This window comes from Scophthalmus maximus, chromosome 6 (genome assembly GCF_022379125.1).
Source record: "Scophthalmus maximus strain ysfricsl-2021 chromosome 6, ASM2237912v1, whole genome shotgun sequence".
Lineage (NCBI taxonomy): Eukaryota > Metazoa > Chordata > Actinopteri > Pleuronectiformes > Scophthalmidae > Scophthalmus > Scophthalmus maximus.
The window spans coordinates 9231836-9243912 of record NC_061520.1 but is presented as its reverse complement, the minus strand read 5'-3'; the positions used below and the strand labels follow the sequence as shown (position 1 = coordinate 9243912).

Here is a 12077-nt window from a genome sequence, read left to right as displayed (position 1 = left end):
GAGGAAGACAGCGAGAGAACTACCACATGAGGCCAGAAAGCAAGAAAGAGAGAAAAGCGCCTGTATTTTTGACCGAAGCAGGTCACATGAGGCTGTCAACCGGAAAAACTGTTTGTCAGTATGGAACCAAGCGAGTCCACCAACCGGCTGACTGGCGATCAGCCATACAACAGGTCCGATTTCCAGTCAGCCAATTAATTAGCCAGCTACATTCTTTCTGTTGAAAAGCCAGTTAACCTAGATAGTCAGTCAACCAGGCAGAGGGGCGCAGTTGGTCATACACCAGCCTGACTGCAGGTCAAAATTCATTCACAATGTCCGTTGTACAATGTATGCGAAATTGTGCAATACACCTTGGGCCACGAGTAAGGAACTCACAGTTTCATTTAATCACATGTTTTCATCACAACATTTCTAAACATCGAGGGTATACTGTACTGTATGTGCTGACTTTGATATTTTAACATTTCTACACAGGTTGTCCTGCATTTGACTCTTATCTTTCTTCTCAAACAATTTTTACATCTTTATTTTGTCTTTATCTAAACTGCTTCACCATCTGCACAACCCACCATAAAAAATGCATGTCTTTGTCATGCGTGCACAAAGGCTGCAGATTTCTCAAGGAGTATTTTATCTTATGACTGACAATAAGGGTCCATGTACAGTGTAATAGACAGGCTTTATGTTGCCCCGCAAACCAACGGTTTTACATTCTATCCTTTGCTTGCCGGAGGGATGTATATAGTGAGTGTTAGTGGATGTGCCACATTACATAAGCAGTGCATTAAATCCTTATAGGCTCCGTGTGTCACGTTCTATTCCTGCCCCGACAAGTAAAGAAAAGATCCTTTTCCAGTGGGTGTAGCACATTATTATTGCTTGAAATATGACAGCAAAATTAACTTTAATAATCCCTCATGGAAATTAAAGAAAAGACAAAACATAATTAGAAATTTAAGAATTAAAAATGTTTCAACAAGGGTAAAAAAAACTGAAAGGGAGAGCTGCTACGAAACGCTGCAACACACTGTGTACCATATTGCATGTTATTATTTCAGTTGGTCTGCTTATGCTTTTCACTGTTATGTAATCTACCATAAAGAAGGACATTTTAGTCAGCACATGTGTTTCTGTCCATTACATAAAAGCCATGCAACATGTCAGGTTGCTCTCAACTGTTTGTCTGCACTGCCAGTCTTAGACAAAATACACCAATGATCCCTTGCACCCCAAAAGTATTACATATGGGCCCTACTGCTTCTCAACCTTTTAAAAGACACAGTCAACAACAAGCAAGGCACAAAATCCCTGTGCACACAAATTTGTCAGCGGCATGAATAATAAGCTCGTCTCCAGACTTTCAAGGATGGATGTTTTAGTAGTGCAATTCAAAATGTATGTTTCCTTTTCCAGTCAACAGCACATTTGTTTCCATGTCACATTCAACATAAGACTTTGCATCTATATGTAAATTTGTGCACAATAGTTTCTTTTTTTAGGTTGAACATGAGATGTAGAAATGTTATAGTGTACACTGAAACTGCAGACTATTGAAAAAACAACTGTCAGAAGAACAGTTATCTTTTTCGCCTTTTCATAACTAAATATTGTGAGAATATAATGAGGTGATATATTAAACATGCTTTATGTTTTTAAGTCTTTGTCTTAGCACTTGATGCTTCCGTACCAACCTATTTTCTAAGGGGGAGGGGAAGGACGTGTCATTTCTGCCAGACTGATGAGCTGCAGCTACAAATCCAGCTGTATTACTGCAGAGTACAGTTAGACCGTGAGTGGGAACATTTCCACGGTGACCGCCCACTTTAGACAGTTTTTTGCTTTGCATGAAATAATTTGTTTGGGTGGAGACATTTTGGCAGAATCCAAGCTTCAATTTTGTTTTTATTTCTCTTCCATTTCTTAATGAGCTGAACTATTAAGCTGTTCTTTTAAAGTGCTGGTACAAATGAGTACTCCTTCACTACTGATTGGGGCTGACTCGGATCCCAGTGAACCATTTTTATGCTACACAACTGTACACAAATGTAAACCACTCTAAATAATAGATGGATAGATAGATAGATAGATAGAGAGTGAGAGAGAGAGAGAGAGAGAGAGAGAGAGAGAGAGAGAGAGAGAAGGGATGCTATTGTGGTCTTCATCGAGGTTAATAAAATGAGTCAGTTATGTAAGCTGGATGAAAAACAGCCCTTTGTTAATCATGTGTTCGGCTGGCTACATCATTTCACTATTAATCTGCTCTTGTGCTGCATGCATATAATAATAACATTAATGTACTTGGCATTCTGTAAGCTCTGTATCTGCCTGTCCATCTCTCCGTCAGGCATGTTGGTCCAGCCAGGTATAGAAACGCATGTTTGTCTGTTTGCATAATTTAATGTCTATAATAATGTCTTTTTCAATTATGTGAACGCGAGTTGATGTATGCTGGGAGTAATGTGTGTGTGTGTGTGTGTGTGTGTGTGTGTGTGTGTTCTTGTGCATGTGTCCAAATAATATATACAGTTATGTTTGTGCATGCAGAAAATGTTCATGGCCCTCAGCTTTGTGTGTCAAACACCCACATCCCCTGTCCAGCCTGCAATCTGCCGCCGTCTGCCAGGAGACAAAGAGGCGGTGGCTTGCCGGCAGTGAGAGAGAGAGAGAGAGAGAGAGAGAGAGAGAGAGACAGAGAGAGAGAAAGAGAGTAAGAGAGAGAGGGGGTGAGAGAGGGAGAAGGAAAGAGAGAATTAAAAAACGCAATAATCAACAGAAGCTGTGAGAAACCTAGGTGGTGGGTGAGGAACAAAAGACCAAGCTGAACAAATCCAATACAAGGAGAGAGCAGCACAGAGGAGAAGTAATGACATTAGAAAGATCAAGACATATAGTCAGCATTCATAGAATCAAAAGTAGAGACTAAGAGAACGAAATACAAGTCAGGCAAGCGGACAGCACCTAATGAGAGAAACAATTGAGTGAAGGCAAGAGAATGAGTTAACAAAAGCTTAGGAAGATGAAAAAAGAGAGGGATGAGGGTTTTGCAGCAGCAGCTTTTGAATTTAGATGGGGTCTGCTGGTGGATTTAAGACCCTGGGGACCAAAGGAATCCCTCTTCTTACCAGAGGTCTTAGCAATTACTTGCCATGAAGTTGCCAATGAGTCTTCTTAAATAAAACGTAATATTCCTTCTCCAAAATGCATATGATTCTAGAACATGATCAAGCATCTACAGCAATGCCAACAGCTCAGTCGAGATGTTCGTTATCGTTGTGGTAGATTTGTTTCGTTAGGTATTTGGTCATGCATCAAAGTATTGGAAAGATTACAATTTTGACCTGGTGATCTGTACAAAATTCAATCTTAATCTGTCCAATAGTCGTTGAGATTCACCAAAGTGGTGGACCGATAAACTGCCATCTTTAGACCCGTGCCGCCAGCGACAGGCATCATTCACACAGCCAGTGTTGTCAGTGTCTGGGGAATTGACCAATGGCTTCAGTTTGGTGCAAGAACAATACCTAGCTCTCATTCAGGGAATTTCAACTCTTAATTCCCGGAGCATCCCTCCCACTGACCAGGAGATATGCAGCTAAGTGTTTTGAAAGACAGAGTTGGATGAGGCGATGAGGAGATTTAGGCATGCGCTGCTCCTCCTCCGTCACACTGGTGGGCTGACGTTCAGACTCGCAGGCAGCTGCTCACTTTTTTTGCTCCATGGCTCGTTTGCAGTGGTTTGGTGCTCGTGTGCAAGCTCGACTGATGGAGAGGGAGGGGGAGGAGGAGGAGGGATATTTTGTCTTACCATCGCGCCGTGGTCTGTCAGTCTCCCCCACAAACTCATCAACTCTCCTCTCTCTCCTCACGCACACACAATTCCACATACAAGCACAGGGCGAGGGGAGATCAGGCTGCCAGTGTCTGCTCCATCCGTCAAGCTGATCAGGCTTCAAGCCCCAGATAACAGCATCATTAGCGGTTCTCTCGACAACAGAGTACCCCCCCCCCCCCCCCCTCACGAGTGCAAAAGCTCCAGTCGCACAATATTACCAAACATTACTGTATTTCCTAATTCACTCCACTGACAAGCCTAAGCAGCGTCGACTGGCACAGTGCCTCGGGGGCAAAGCTGCTCTCAGTGCCTCAGATATACGACAGTGAAGATTTAATGCCCAGATCCATTGATGATGGTTTATTTTCTTGAATTGTCTTGCCGGCTACCTTGTACTTTATCGCAGCATTTCTTCTTTTTACTAAATCACCCTCTTATGGAACCAAGGTTTCCCACCAAACATGACATTGCTAACGCTCATCTAATATTTTCACTTATTATCCTGTGTCAAGTTGTTCATGAAAGAGCCACGCATGGAAGTGGAGCAATTAGTCCCCCATCAAAGTGAAATGCTCTGCATAATTTAGCAGGATGAGTGGAGGGGGAAAAAGAGGAGTGGAGAACTGAGGGAATTGAATATTGGGTTTTGTTCACCGGGTTTCACACCAGAAAACCGCAGCAACGTCAACCTCTCAATGAGCAGCAGGAGATGTGGAATCACATGTGCACCACTGAATTGAGGACGACGAAAACAAAGACGGATAAAAGCTAATAGACACAGGTGGAGAAGAGACGGCAATAAACACGGTGAAAAACATTCTTCTAGTCTCGTGTCTGCAAACGGACACCACTCTAGTCACCACTGCCTCAGCGGCTCAATCGTCCTGTCTTTTACCGCTGGGTATTAAATCTTAATGCTTCTCTGTCCAAACGTAATAAAACATATGACAACTAGCATCTCCAAAAGCACACCAGTCAATACATTATACCTTGTTTGTTTATCCATACAAAAACTGATGTGTTGAATAGGTGAATTGTAATTTGACTGGTGTGCACATCTTTCTTGAATGGGCGCGGTGACTTCCTGGAGTCTCGTCGTCAATGTGAGGCGGCCAAACAACCAGCTCCATGTTTCCAGTCTTTAAGATAAACTCACTGGTTCCTAGATTCATATTTATCATTTATACATGGAAGTAGTATCAGTCTTCTCAACTCCCTCTTGGTAAAAAAAAAGAAAGCTATTTGGACTATTTCTTAATTTTCCAATAAGTAACTATTGATATATCAGCACTAGTGTGGCAAAATCCAGCTCTCCTCTTTTGCCTGAGTGGAACAGAGCTGAACACATATATTCCCAGGAGACGCCCAGAACGTCCTCGAAGAGCAAAGCACAAGGAAAATGATACCCAGTTCAAATAGACTGGCGATGTAGATACCGCATAGACAAAGAGAGAATAAAGGAGAGGACGGCAAATAATAAGAAGAGGACATGGAAAACACTTGTCAAGCGATGACGAAGACACCTCATCATCCAAGTGACAGTTTGTTCCAGTGCTTGCCTGCGATGTCACGTTTGATTGGGTCTCCAGCCTTCACACCCCTCCAGTTATTCATGTTATAGATTTATAGAAATTCTACAAAAATAGAAATTCACCCTGAGAAAGAAATGTGTTGTCCAATATGACTTGGGAGCAGCGACCTCGGCCCGGAGCAAAGAGCTTCAATCAGAACCAGGGACAGTCTGAGAGCCGAGCTCTTAGCCGCCCTCAAAGGGAATATTTAATGTCATAAGAAATATCTGAGGTCTTGTGGATTCGCAGTTGTTATCTCCATTTCAGCCCACAGCCACCTGCTTTCAGTGTAAAAGTAAATCCAGTCAAAATTAATTCACAGAGAAGACAAGATTGCTTCTGACAGCAGCTTTGTCTGCATTGCTGCTGCACAACAGGGAAGAAAGCCAAACACATCTAGCATGTAATGTTGAAAATAATCTCATTTTTCAGGCTTCGAGCTTACACTACCCTAAAAGAGCATCATGCCTTGGTGATAATATAGCTGCGAATGTGTAGAGTAATCCAATCAACACTTAGTTGGAATAGGCAATGCATCATTTTATCACAGATATAATTTAATCTGCATGGTTTCTTGTGAAAAATATTTCATTTATGAAAAGAAAGTAACAATATGCCTCAAGCATTCCCTCTCTTTTTGAGAGGGAGGCTCTTATCGGAGCCATCGATCACTCTACCAATAATCTAATTTGTACATGAACCTGTGAGCCAAACAGTGCCTCCTGAATTTAGTCAAGAAGTAATGCTCCAAATGTAGACATCTTGAGCTCTGTGCCAAATTTGAAATGGAGATTTTGTGTGATACTCGATCTTCCACGGTTCCAATTAAATCTAAATCCAGAGAATCCAGAGTCACGAAACTGTAACTGATCCTCAAAAGCGCCAGAGGAGGACACATGCATTAATCCACACACTATGCATCGCACCACTATAAGCCTGTAAGCTGTTCGTGACCGCATGTATGAACTATAAATGACCATAAAAAAGGGTAAGGAAAAGGCTGTAGAAATGTATTTCTATCAACTTGTATACCTTGGCAGCAAACCAGAGAACCCAGAGAAGCTATAGGGGGATGACTGACTGGGAAATTAAGCAATCCAAGGATTAGTTGTAAGAAATAGTACAAAATTTACTGTAAAAACATTGCTATGGGGATTCTGTTTGTAGTTCAGCTGCAACTAAAGAGGTATGCAGAGAAGTAATTTGGATAGTAAAAGAAAAGTTTGCATGAAATGTAATTAATTAGAAACTCAAAGGGAGGAACAGATTGATTAAAAGAGAGAGAAAAAATGAGTGATTTTCGATTTACCTACTGGGAGCCTCAGAACCAGCTTAATGATGCTGCAGCGTGAAGAAGCGATTTTTTTATAGGAAAGATTAAAAAATCTTGAAACTGATGTTTGCCAGGATTTTCCAAGTCTCTCTTATATAATGTAGTTTGAATAAAATCCTAAAATCCGCGCAAATTATATTAACCTAGATCCAAAGCAGTGAAGGAGGATGTGCTTGAAAGCATGGCTCCTCTGAGAAAAGAGGGTGGAGGGGCAGCAACCTCGAATGGATGTCAGTGTTCTCAGGTGTCAATTCGATCAACTGAACTGTGATTCCTTCTTTGGGCATGCAGAAGAGCGGGGATACTCTTTTGATCTGCTTGGGATTTCCTTCCTGGTCCAGGCTAACACAGCACCAACTGCTCAGGGGTCTTGGCATTTGCACACACACACACACACACACACACACACACGTGTGTGAACATGTGCGGTTGGTTACCATGTACCGCCCACAGATGCCCACAGCAGACATGAGGCCCTGGCAGCATCCTGGGCAGGGTCCATGGCTAATGAGGAGAGAATGCTCCATTGACGCTCCACGGAGCAAAAAGCCTGGTAGTTTACAGGCCACTTCTATCATAAAGGGAGAGAAATGGGCAGGAAAAATATTGACGAACTGGCATGGGCTTATCTAACCCTGGCACACATGCACGCTGAGTGAAAAGAAAGATGAGCCGAGTGGAAATAAAGATGAGCCGAAGGAACTGGCACCTTATGCTGTTGAGTGTGGCTGCTGACTAAATTGGTCAGTATAATACTAATATTTGGGGAAAATATTTAGAGGCAGCACTGGCAGCCCACCCTGATATGGACTAATGGTAGATTAGGTTCTCGAAAAGTTACAATTTTCCTCTTGAATAAAGAAAAAACAATCATTTTGTGGAAACTCACATCGCACAGGCAGTTTGACATGAAGTAAAACCTCACCAACATCACTGGATCCGCTGATATTCAGACACCTGATTGACAGGAGCCTCCCCCACTTGACAAACAATGAAACACACTAATCCTCATGTGAACCCTAATGAGATGACAGATGAGACTGCGATTCTACTCACACTGCTGAGTCATGAGCACGTGAGCGGCAGAATCATTACACCATGAAATAGAGCCAGACAGAGAAAAATACAGTGAAGCTTGTGTTGAGGAAGAGCTCAGATGGGGCCTTCTAACTGGAGAAATGAGTGCAGATCTTGACCCTACACAGCAATCCCATTACACCGGCTAATTGGATAGGGTATGAGCACGGCAGTGATACAATTAGAGCACCAAAGAGTGCACGGGACCTCCATTTCCGATCCGGTTTGGTTTGCAGACAGTTATAGTCATCGCAAAAGAAATGTCCTTGAGGAGAAACAGATCACAGGTAGATGACTTTACGCGGCGCCCCGACATGCACTGTCAACAATTTGTTCCCAAGGCAGCTGTTTTCCGCTCCTGTTTTCCTCAATCAGAAAAAGGAGTGTGAGAAGAATAGAGGGTGATCTCTCAACCCTATAGCTGCACGATAGGAGAATTCGCCGCGGCCCCAAACATAAATCAGACAGACATCTTAGAAACTAAGTGGCCGCTGATGAATGATGGGTTCATTTTTCCCACAGTTTTACATACCCCTTTTCTGCAACAATAGCACAGAATATGAGCTCATATTAATAAATCTCAGGGGGGGAATTAATGTGCCGTTTTGTGGAGGGAGCGAAGCCTTTTGAAAAGCCCGTTCTAATCCTCCATTCTTCCTAAAAATGTAAACAAGGTGTATATTCCCAGCTTGTGAGTAGAGCAACCTTTAATGCCACAGAGAGATTCTATAGAAGACTTGTAAGCGCGCAGGGGAACGGCAGCCAGAGAAAGGTAATCCATAGAATAGTAAATGGTGGGCAGAAAATAGAGAATCAATACTTCTTTAATGTGCACATTTCAAATGGGTTCACTGGCGTCGGCGGAGGGGGCCCATTTCATCGCAAACAGGTTGAACCTCTTCACTTCAGGGCTCAACCAAAAAAATAATCAAACCGTTATTTACGACAATGACAGGGAGGTCAATGTAGAGGTTAGGGACTTGATGTAATGAGTTTTATCAAGTACAGTCAACACAGCCACTCAGCATATACACATACACACACACACACACACACACACACACACACTCACTCACTCATATCCCAAGGCTGAGTCTGACAGTTTGATGTTAATCTTAAGAATAATATGCTTTTTTGTTTTCACGTTTTGGTCTGAAACTAAATCCGCCTGGCCTCGCTCTGGAACGCCGGCTCATTACAATTAACCTCTAATCATGGAAAGTAATGGCCAATGATAAAAGAGACCCAAACATCCACTGACACAATGACCTATAGTTTAAGAGACACTTTAGAGTAGTTGTGGAGATTGTAAGCTCTTTACTCTTGCTCGCTGAAAAGTTGTGTCGTGCTCACTTACACTCACTCGTGTTTAGTTAAGTTAATCACAGCCCAAGCTAAAAAAAATAAAATAATCACAAGGGTTTGCAACAACGGCAGCCAAACGAAGCATAAAATGATTTAATTTTGGACAGAAAGGATAATAAATTATGCTGTTTATCCTCTTCAGCACTAGTGAGGCTCTTAAAGCTCTTCCAGGCTAACAACAATAAATGACAACAAACAAGCATAGGTTTGAAATACAGTCATTTCATACAGGCACCTGGCTCATATCTTATGATCATACGCTGCCATCGGTATGATGCATATATGTGTTCAATCTATTCTTAATAAGCCCTGCCTGTGTACAGTTCTTATGGCACCTATATGTCATCGCCCTGGAAGCGAGAAGGTGAGTATTCCATACCTCGCTGCCTCCGAGGCAGTGGCGATCATTTATTTATTCACTGAATTCAAAGCGTGATTCATGGTGGCAGTCCTTTTTCGCCTGCCAGAAGATTAGGAGGGACAATCTGGCCCCTGTGACACCGCATTATTCCAGACAGTGGAATACTAGAGACAGCTGTGTCACCCCACAGTGGGGCAAACAAAAAGGCCATGCCCTGGCGCAGTGCAGGCTGAGTAGGGTTATCACTGTCACATAGCCACAGAGCACTTGCGGGGCTCCACAGGTGGCCATCAAGTCAGACGAAGAAAATGAAAAAGAAATGGGAAACAAAGTGCTGATGATAAAAATGCATTCGTTTTTGTGTCGCACAGGTCAAACAACAAGGAGATGCGAAGAAAACTGAGTGTCTCACTTGTGGATGAGGATGTGCAGCAAAAGCGTTTCCTGTTCCCCTGTTTCTTTCCGACACAAATGCTTTACTTCTTTTATGATGAAAGATTATGTGCACTGCTGTTTTTTTGGGGTTGATTGGGTGGTTTCTGCTCGCTACTCGTGTTTGCACTGCTGCTGCTTGTCGCTCTTCGCTTCCACTGCAGCGCCAGGAAGGCCACTGATTCCTCACTGCTACTGTGAATCGGAGGGATCATAGGAGATCTTCTGTAATCGCAGTGAAGTCGGCCCAAGTTCAAGACACTGGTGTGTGTCAAATAGTCACACTTCCTTTGTAATCAAATTGGTGCCCGAGTTACCAACTCGGTAATTTTAATCTCAGCAATCGACTCTCTCACTGTGACGGCCCCTGCCCATCCTGATGTCAGTCGGGCTCTTACTTGTGCTGTCTGCGAGGTGGAGCTGGATGCAGTGGCTGATTGCAAACCTCCAAAACGGATCAGGAGCACCTGGGCCCAGTGCTCCGTGGGAAATAAAACCACCAGCTTCCAGTGCTGCAGCCTCTTCCCGGCCAGCGCCAGCACCTATTGCTTTTGTTTAGACTTTGCTTATTTTTCACTCCACGACACCTTGCGCTACATCCCCCATACATCCACATGCACACCACTGATACTGCTGACTAACACACCCGGTTTTGCTGCAACAACAGCACATCATCTGGTATGACCAGCAGCTTATAGCACATTTGCAGACAAACTAACGTTTCTTAGTTAGTTTATAATTTTTATGTCTATGATTTGTGCTACTGTTGCACTGCGTTTCAGCCTGTCAAAAATGAACTCGTCAAAATATCTGTTAGGGCAATGTACCATTTTACTGCGATTACCATTTGTGGTGACAATGGTCACAGTTCAGCAAATATTACATTGTTTAACATGGCTATAAGAAATCCTTGTTAGACTACATTACAATTGTGTTGCAATTGCAAATTGTTGCACCAATAGGACAGTCATGACTTTAAACGGCAAGTTAAGCATTTTGTTCATCTCTTTTTTAAGTTTTTTTGTCAGGCATTTTTATTGTGGCAGTGTGCTTGTTAATTTCATGCCTACAAGGATTCAATGTTTATATCTAAGAGAATGTGTAAACTTCAAGTGAAAGTCTGAGTTGTCAAAATTCAGACACAGGGTCTTCAGTTTTTGTCTCTGGAATGAAAACACTGCACGTGTTTCCAGACAGCCTTCACACATCTATTGAGGTCCCAGATATGTTCCTTTATTAATTCAGAACACATCAACACCATTTTCCCCCCCGATCTTCAATCTCTCCCAAGTCTCCTCCTGCCCACCGCCCAGGTGCAGCCGCACCATCACTCAACCAACACAAATCCTTGCCTCTGTCAGTTAACAAGTTCTGAAGGAGAAGTAGCCTTCCTCCAGCAGACAAATGTGGGGCCATCAGCGCTGCCCAGGTCCAAATTGTTTTTATCAACGGTCAGAAAGTGAGGACTTGTTGTTGTTTCTACAGGGTCGCAGCAGCCTGATCTTTTAGGTCATGATCCAAACTGACGGGACGCAGCATATCGGCTGTCGGGAGACCTTCTTTTGCACACCTACAAGCTGATCACGTCCTACAGGCCTCCAATGTAATTACGTTCACAAAGATGAAACTGTGCACAGGCTTTTATGATTACATTCATCTGAATAGAAGGAAACCGTGGTGCAATTAGTGCATGACTGGATATGTATGCACAGGGCTGCACATATTTGTCTCCAGACATTATCAGTTTTGAAGGCTCCTGCTGCCATACAAGTGTTGGAAGGGAACAACAGCGGTGCAGTGTTTATGTTTTCTTGTATTAGTGACAGATCACAGCTCCCCGAAATGGGAACTATTATTACACTTCATTTCCACACAGCTTCAAACTCTCATCATCTGTAGGCCAATATGAAGCGTGCATTCCCTGCATGAGACATAATGCTCTGAATGAAACAGAGGTGATGTGAAATAAATGATTTGAGAAAGTGATTTAAGATTTTCTGTTAATGTTAAAACTGTCTCAGTTGACTTCTAAAATCTATCATAATTTTAGTGTTTTTTTAATTAATCTGCTGTCTTCAAGTAAAAAAAACACCCAGATTACAT

General features: G+C 42.7%; 1 protein-coding gene across 2 annotated transcripts in view; it reads right to left on the bottom strand.

The window, feature by feature from the left end:
* kif5ab (kinesin family member 5A, b) overlaps positions 1 to 12077 on the bottom strand; it is a 57074-nt gene that overhangs the window by 43004 nt on the left and 1993 nt on the right. The window lies entirely within an intron of this gene.